The 8,072-nt window shown below is 47.8% G+C and overlaps 4 non-coding genes across 4 annotated transcripts; all 4 read right to left on the bottom strand.

Annotated features, from left to right (window-relative positions):
* Positions 1 to 3,714: 3,714 nt before the first annotated feature.
* TRNAK-CUU lies at positions 3,715 to 3,787 on the bottom strand. Its single transcript has one exon. It is a non-coding gene; the product is annotated as a tRNA-Lys (tRNA).
* A 991-nt stretch (positions 3,788 to 4,778) lies between these two features.
* On the bottom strand, positions 4,779 to 4,850 carry TRNAH-GUG. The gene has a single exon. It is a non-coding gene; the product is annotated as a tRNA-His (tRNA).
* An 877-nt stretch (positions 4,851 to 5,727) lies between these two features.
* On the bottom strand, positions 5,728 to 5,799 carry TRNAG-UCC. Its single transcript has one exon. It is a non-coding gene; the product is annotated as a tRNA-Gly (tRNA).
* A 1,599-nt stretch (positions 5,800 to 7,398) lies between these two features.
* TRNAE-CUC lies at positions 7,399 to 7,470 on the bottom strand. Its single transcript has one exon. It is a non-coding gene; the product is annotated as a tRNA-Glu (tRNA).
* Between the last annotated feature and the right edge of the window lie 602 nt (positions 7,471 to 8,072).

The raw sequence follows: 8,072 nt of genomic DNA, 5'->3' as shown, positions 1-8,072 counted from the left end.
GTTTCTTCACGTTGATCAGGCTGGTCTCGAACTCCCGACCTCAGGTGATCCACCCGCCTCGGCCTCACAAAGTGTTGGGATTACAGGCGGGAGCCACCGTGCCCGGCCACGACACAAATTTAAAAGAATAATTTTTAAACATCTTTTTTTGGTCAGGCATGGTGGCTCACACCTGTAATCCCAGGACTTCGGGAGGCCAAAGTGGGTGGATCACCTGAGATCAGGAGTTTGAGACCAGCCTGGCCAATATGGTAAAACCCCATCTCTGCTAAAAATACAAAAAAAAAAAAAAAAAAGCCAGGGGTGGTGGTGTGCGCATGTGATCCCAACTACTCGGGAGACTGAGGTGGGAGAATGACTTGAATCCGGGAGGCGAAGGTTGTAGGCAGCCGAGATTGTGCCACTGCACTCCAGTCTGGGCGACACAGTGAGATTCAGTATCCAAGAAAAAATGTTTTTTAATTTTATAGATATTGTCATAAGGCACCCTGTAGAACTTGTACCAACTTATCCTCTCATTCACAATGTATAATAACCTCTCCGCGGGGCGCGGTGGCTCACGCCTGTAATCTCAGCCCTTTGGGAGGCCGAGGCGAGCGGATCACGAGGTCAGGAGATCGAGACCATCCTGGCTAACTCGGTGAAACCCCGTCTGTACTAAAAATACAAAAATTAGCCAGGTGTGGTGGCGAGCGCCTGTAATCCCAGCTACTCGGGAGGCTGCCGAGATCTAGCCACTACATTCCAGCCTGGGCGAAAGTGTGAGACTCCATCTCAAAAAAAAAAAAAAAACCTCCCCAACATAAACTTTAGAAAAATTTGCCGGGCGCGGTGGCTCAAGCCTGTAATCCCAGCACTTTGGGAGGCCGAGACGGGCGGATCACGAGGTCAGGAGATCAAGACCATCCTGGCTAACACGGTGAAACCCCGTCTCTACTAAAAATACAAAAAACTAGCCGGGCGAGGTGGCGGGCGCCTGTAGTCCCAGCTACTCGGGAGGCTGAGGCAGGAGAATGGCGTAAACCCAGGAGGCGGAGCTTGCAGTGAGCTGAGATCTGGCCACTGCACTCCAGCCTGGGCGACAGAGCGAGACTCCGCCTCAAAAAAAAAAAAAATAAATAAAAAAAAAATAAAAATTTACTATTAGGTGGGACACAATGGCTCAGGCTTGTAATCCCAACACTTTGGGAGGCTGAAGTGGGCATATCGAGTTCAGGAGTTCGAGACCACCCTAGGCAATACAGTGAGTCCTCATCTCTACAAGAAGTTAAAAAATCAGCCAAGCATGATGGCAAGCGCCTGTAGTCCCAGCTACTTGGGAGGCTAAGGTGGGAGGATCGGCTGAGCCTGAGGGAGGTGGAGGTTGCAGTGAGCCAAGATCATGCTACTGCACTCCAGCTTGGGTAACAGAGGGAGATGCTGTCTCAAAAAAAAAAAAAAAAAAGAATAGAATTCCTTGGATATTTCTGCTTGATATTATACTTTTGACCTTTATAATCATATTGTCTAGTTTGAATAAAAAAGAAAAAATTCTTTGGACAGTTTATGAAAACCATGTTAAATTCAGACACCAAGTAAAGGAGAGGCTCTGTCTTCATGATGTTGAGTCTCCTATCCAAGAACATGATATACCTCGGTTAATAGGGAAGGAGGCTGCCCTACTGCAGTGGTTCCCAAACTTGAACATTCCAAATTACCTAGAGAGCTTGTTAAGTCACAGATTATTGGAGCCACCCTGGGGGTTTCGGATTCAATAGGTCTAAGGTGGCACTCAACAGTTTGCATTTGTCTCAAGTTTCCAGGTGATACTGAAGATGCTTGTCCTGGGACTACACTTTGAGAACAACTCGTCATTTTGGAGATGGTTGGTGGACTATATGTGAGACTAAAGCATATTTATACTCTTAAAAAATAAAAAGTACTGGTAAATGATCCTTAGGGAAAGGAGGTGAAAGATCTGTACGAGGAATTAAAAATGAATGTTCAGGCCGGGAGCGGTGCCTCATGCCTGTAATCCCAGCACTTTAGGAGGCCGACGCAGGCAGATCACCTGAGGTCAGGAGTTCGAGACCAGCCTGGCCAACATAGTGAACCCTTGTCTCTACTAAAAGCACAAAAATTAGCTGAGCGTGATGGCGGGCGCCTGTAATCCCAGCTACTCAGAAGGCTGAGGCAGGAGAATCGCTTGAACCCGGGAGGCGGAGGTTGCAGTGAGCTGAAATCCGGCCACTGCACTCCAGCCTGGGCGACAGAGCGAGACTTTGTCCCAAAAAAAAAAAAAAAAAAAAAAAATTGGAGTGTCTCTTGAATTGAATGGTGCCAATCTTGGCTTCCACCCACCTGGCAAACCAACTTAACCTACTCCAGCCAAAGCAACAGTTAAAGATAATTTAGCAGGAACAAATGTAAGGCAAACAACTCCAAAGCAAACAACTCCAGGCTTTCGGGAATAGAAAAAAGTTCTCCAGTGGATCAATAACTAATTCAAAGTAGTGGGCCCAGCACTCTGGAGTGGCAGCCTATACTCATCAAATAAGACTGCAACTGTAAACTCCCTACTCGCTGCCCTACCCGTTTGTCTTTGCTCCTCCTTTTCTTTGCTCTTCTGCTTCTCTCCTCCGCCTCCTCAACTTCTTTTCTAGAGCCCTCTCCTCTCTTTCCTGACCTTCCTAAACTGGTTGTATTTTACAGCCCTTTGCGGCTGATGAAGGCTTCAAAACCTAAAAAGCAAACAGATGCTCCCTAACACCTAGCTGAGAATATTTTAACTCACTACAAAGGCCTTTCAAAACCCCATTCAAAATTTCTCACCAACAAAAAGAGAACCAGTATTTCCCTCTGGAGCCGTCCTAAGGCTGTTCTCCGTGGAGCACTGTCGGAGTGGTTTAGGACTCTCCTCAGAGCTGCTCAGCTTGTCTGCCTTTGCCCAGTTGAGAAACCCATCGTGGATTAGAAGTACGTGGTCACTACTGACACTAGAATCCCCAGATTCCTCTCTTTTTTTTTTTTTTTTTTTTTGAGACAGAATGCAATGGCCTCCGCCTCCCAGGTTCAAGCAATTCTCCTGCCTCTGCCTCCCGAGTAGCTAGGATTACAGGCATGCACCACCACGCCCGGCTAATTTTGTATTTTTAGTAGAGACGGGGTTTCTCCATGTTGAGGCTGGTCTCGAACTCCTGACCTCAGGTGATCCGCCCGCCTTGGCTTCCCAAAGTACTGGGATTACAGGTGTGAGCCACCGCGCCTGGCCCAGATTCCTGTTTTCTTGATGAATTTGGGGTGAATGGAGACGATTTCTGGAGTCAGTTACCATATAAGGACAGTAGCCGCTGTGGCGATTTAGAACTTCATGTTGGCCGGGCGCGGTGGCTCAAGCCTGTAATCCCAGCACTTTGGGAGGCCGAGACGGGCGGATCACGAGGTCAGGAGATCGAGACCATCCTGGCTAACACAGTGAAACCCCGTCTCTACTAAAAAATACAAAAAACTAGCCGGGCGAGGTGGCGGGCGCCTGTAGTCCCAGCTACTCGGGAGGCTGAGGCAGGAGAATGGCGTAAACCCGGGAGGCGGAGCTTGCAGTGAGCTGAGATCCGGCCACTGCACTCCAGCCTGGGCGACAGAGCAAGACTCCGTCTCCAAAAAAAAAAAAAAAAAAAAAAAAAAGAACTTCATGTTTCTATGGTAGCAAACCGAGAGGGTTAAATAAAATCACAGCGCCCAACGTGGGGCTCGAACCCACGACCCTGAGATTAAGAGTCTCATGCTCTACCGACTGAGCTAGCCGGGCAACCGTTAGCTCCTGCTTCCTATATGAAATCATTTTCCACTGATGTAGAGGTTGTATGATCTAATTGTATATTATTTCCTGTGAAAGAAGTTTCAGGACCTAGGACTGGTGGACACGGACACGGCAATAGCCTTTTCATAATAGCTTTTTGCCACGGAGGAATCCGAGGTTTAGAGAGCGATGGGGGCTGCAGACAGCCAGGAAGGCTCGCGGAAGACTCGGGAATCACGAGTCCTGTCTGAAACCTTAGTGTTTCCGCAGATTCCTTTCACCGAGGGAACCTCCTTACCGACTTCAGAGGAGGGTGCGAAAGAGCCCGAGGAAACTCAGATGAGAGGTGCAAAGACCTCTCTGCAAAGCATTTTAGTTCTCCATCCTGGAAGAGGCACTGAGTTCCAGAGTCACCAGGGAAGGGTTCTCTCCTCTGCTGAAGTGAAGGCCGAAAGAACAGCCGTGGTCCCAGCTCCGTGGGCCTCCATACTGCTCTAAAGCTTCCCGCCTGGGCTGCCTAGCGCCTTGGTGGGCGAGCCGCAGTGTGAGCCAACTGGAACTATTGTTGTTTGAGACAGAGTCCCGCTCTGTTGCCCAGGCTGGAGTGCAGTGGCGAGATCATAGTTCATTGCAGCCTCTACTTCCCGGGCTCAAGCGATGCTCCCACCTCACCCTCCCTAAGTAGCTGGGACCAAAAGCGCCCGCCACCATCTTAAAAATTTTTTTTTCTAAGCGTGTGTGGAGGCGTCTCAAGCTGGTCGCGAACTTCTGGGTTCCAGGGATTCTCCCGCCTTCGAGACTTCACAAAGCTGCTGGGATTACGTAATGGCGGGAGCCAGCACGTCGGCCTGGAGCTATTGTTATTCACCGAATTTGTGGACTGCACTTCCGCGGGTATGCCTTAAGCAAAGGCAGAATTACAAGCATGTAACTCTTTTAAAAGTGCTGATTAAAAAAAAAAAAGAAAAAGAAAGGCCACCAGAGCAAGTTAGGAGTAACATGCCGTGACTCGGATTCGAACCGAGGTTGCTGCGGCCACAACGCAGAGTACTAACCACTATACGATCACGGCGAGCCACCAGCAAGGCGGCGCACTGGAGCTGCATTTGATGCCTCTTGAAAGAGGAATGGCTGTTTCATGCTACTATTTGGTAGGTGCGTGAGGTCCACATCAATCAATTCCAAACTTTTCCATTCTGCAACCTTGAAGCTCCAACACCCGAATCAGTTCTTAGACGCTAAATCCCTTGATGATAGCTGTAGCACCACCCGCTCCGCCGGGCGGCGGCGGGCCCAGGTCCTGACTAGAAGGCAGAAAGCGTCAGCTGCAACCCGGGACCACGTCGCCTCTCGCCTCTCCGCCTCCATTCCCCTCTTCCCCCTCCAAAGAATCAATCAAGCCCAGGGATGCGAGGGGCAGCCTCGAAGGATTTTACAAATTACATCTGCAGCCTGTACCATGGAATTGAGGTTTCTCTTCCCAGAATGGTGGAAGCGGAAGAAAAACGGAGCTAAGTGAGCTGGGGAGGGGATGAGAGCCCCGTCTTAATTATTTCTTGCTTCCATCACAGGCACAAGAAGCGCTGCGTACTCTCTCGCTGGCATTGTGGGAGCTTGTGCTGACTTCCTCATCTTCACTCATCAGTATATCAGAGCCACCTCTGCAGATTCAGAAAAACAAACCCAACCAGCCTCTATTTCAGACACTTCCCTAGACCCCTAGAAGGAGAGTTATTGTTAACTCAGGCGACGCTGGCGGCCGAACCCATCAGATGGGCTTGGCTCGCACGTGCAGTTACCAAAATACAGATGTTTGCTGTGGGAGGGACAGACCACACTGGTGCAGACGCAGGACACAAAAGTTGTCAAAAGCTCTTTTCCTCTGTTCCCTGCTTTGCTCGGTTTCCAGGCCTACTCAGTCTAAAAAGCTGAGAGGAAAAGACCAAACCTGCGTTGGCCGGGAATCGAACCCGGGTCAACTGCTTGGAAGGCAGCTATGCTCACCACTATACCACCAACGCATCTGAAGCCAAGCTCCTTCCTTTATTTATGAGAACTAAATAACCAGGTTTGGGTTTCCCGTTTATTTCTAGACTAAGAGATTTAGACCGCAGGAAAAACCTACAAGAGGAGAATTAAAAGGAAGCTCTTTAGAATTTCTCCCATTGAAAATTCTGTGGTAGTATCTTGTTTCACAGCTTTAAGAAAAGTCAATTCTAGTTTCCTGGGCATTTATTCCACACATGGGCAAAATTACATATGTACAAGACCATATACGACAACATTTTTTTTTTTTTTTCCAAATAGCAAAGAGCTAGAAATAACCTAAGTGTCTATAGTAGGAAGCTGGCTAAACTAATTACGGAAAATCCATACAACGGAATGCTATATGCCAGAAGAAAGAATGAGGAAGTTCTTCATGTCTAATCTGTAAGTACTTCTAAAATATACTGTTAAATGGAAAAGGCAAAGTGCAGAAAGTATGTATCGATTACTTCCATTTGTACAAGGGGGAGAGAATGTTTAAATATATATACGTATGTATATATGCATGTACTTGCATTTGCATAAAACATCTCTAACATTATAATTAAGAAACTTAACAGCGGTTACATCATTAGAGAGAAAATAAATGGTAGAGGTTAAAGTCAGGTTTATCAGTTCTGTCCTTTTGCATATTTGAATCCTAAACCATGTAAATATATGACGTTTTCGAAAATTCAGTAATTAAATTTAAAGAAAATACGTTACTGAAGGATATTTATTTCCACTGCAAAGTGTTAGAAATATATTGTGAAATTTATGGTAGCTCATGCCTATAATCCCGTCACTTTGGAAGGCAGAAGAGGGTGGATCACCTGAGGTCAGGAGTTCGAGACCAGCCTGACCAATATGGTGAACCCCCGTCTCTACTACAAATACAAAATTAGCCGGGCGTGGTAGCGCAGGCCTGTAATCCCACCTACTTGGGAGGCTAAGGCTGGAGAATCGCTTGAATCCGGGAGGCAGAGCTTGCAGTGAGCCGAGATCGCGCCACTGCACTCTAGCCTGGGACAAAGACAGCGAAACTCCGTCTCAACAACAACAAAAACAGCTGGAGATAAAATAGTACGTATAGCATACATCCACGTTGTTTCAAAATCTAGATATTAAGAGTGGTCTTTGGGTGATAGAATTGTGAGCGATTTATTTGTATTTTTTTACATTTTCTGTATTTCAGATTTTAGTGGGATGGGGGAGATTGACTAGCAGATAACGTTTATTTAAAAGATCCTGAGGGGGCCGGGCGCGGTGGCTCAAGCCTGTAATCCCAGCACTTTGGGAGGCCGAGATGGGCGGATCACGAGGTCAGGAGATCGAGACCATCCTGGCGAACACAGTGAAACCCCGTCTCTACTAAGAAATACAAAAAATAGCCGGGCGAGATGGCGGGCGCCTGTAGTCCCAGCTACTCGGGAGGCTGAGGCCGGAGAATGGCGTGAACCCGGGAGGCGGAGCCTGCAGTGAGCTGAGATCCGGCCACTGCACTCCAGCCTGGGCTACAGAGCGAGACTCCGTCTCAAAAAAAAAAAAAAAAAAAAGATCCTGAGGGAAAAGCAGAAAAAAAAGTAAATCTCTTCTTCCCTGACCGGGAATCGAACCCGGGCCGCGGCGGTGAGAGCGCCGAATCCTAACCACTAGACCACCAGGGAAGCTGTTAAAATTTTCCTGTTACAAATATATTATTCTACTAAGTGCTGTGGTTCATGCCTGTAACTCCTGAAACACTGAGGTCAAAGTGGCCAGATTGCTTCAGTTCACGAGTTCGAGACCAGCCTGGGCAAAGTGGCGAACCCGGGCTCCATCGCATCGAAAGCACAAAAAAAGTAGCTGGGCTTAGTGGCGCTTGCCTGTAGTCCCATCCACTCGGGAGGCCCGATCGCTCTAGCCCGGTAGGCAGAGGTTGCAGTGAGCTGTGATCGCGCCACTGCACTGCAGCTTGATGACAGGGCTAGATCCTTCCTTAAAAAAAAAATTATATGATTCTAACTAAACGTTTATTTCCACTTATTCTTTTACATATTATTTTTCACTGCCTAGATTCTGAGATACTTCCATACTGGGCCTTTCCTATGTTTGGGCTTCTTCCCGGTACTTCTTTCCTGGAGTAGAAAACACTGTGAAAGAATTCTCCAGCCCGGCTCTCAGAGCCTAAGGACCATCGCGTACACGTGATTACAGTCTCCAAGACCAGAGATGAACGTCTGGAGAGAAGAGGGTGAGACAGAGAGGAAGCTCACCTCCTTGTAGTTGC

This window comes from Theropithecus gelada, chromosome 1 (assembly GCF_003255815.1).
Source record: "Theropithecus gelada isolate Dixy chromosome 1, Tgel_1.0, whole genome shotgun sequence".
Taxonomy (NCBI): domain Eukaryota; kingdom Metazoa; phylum Chordata; class Mammalia; order Primates; family Cercopithecidae; genus Theropithecus; species Theropithecus gelada.
Note: the sequence above shows the minus strand (reverse complement) of the source record. Positions and strands in the feature narration are given on the sequence as shown.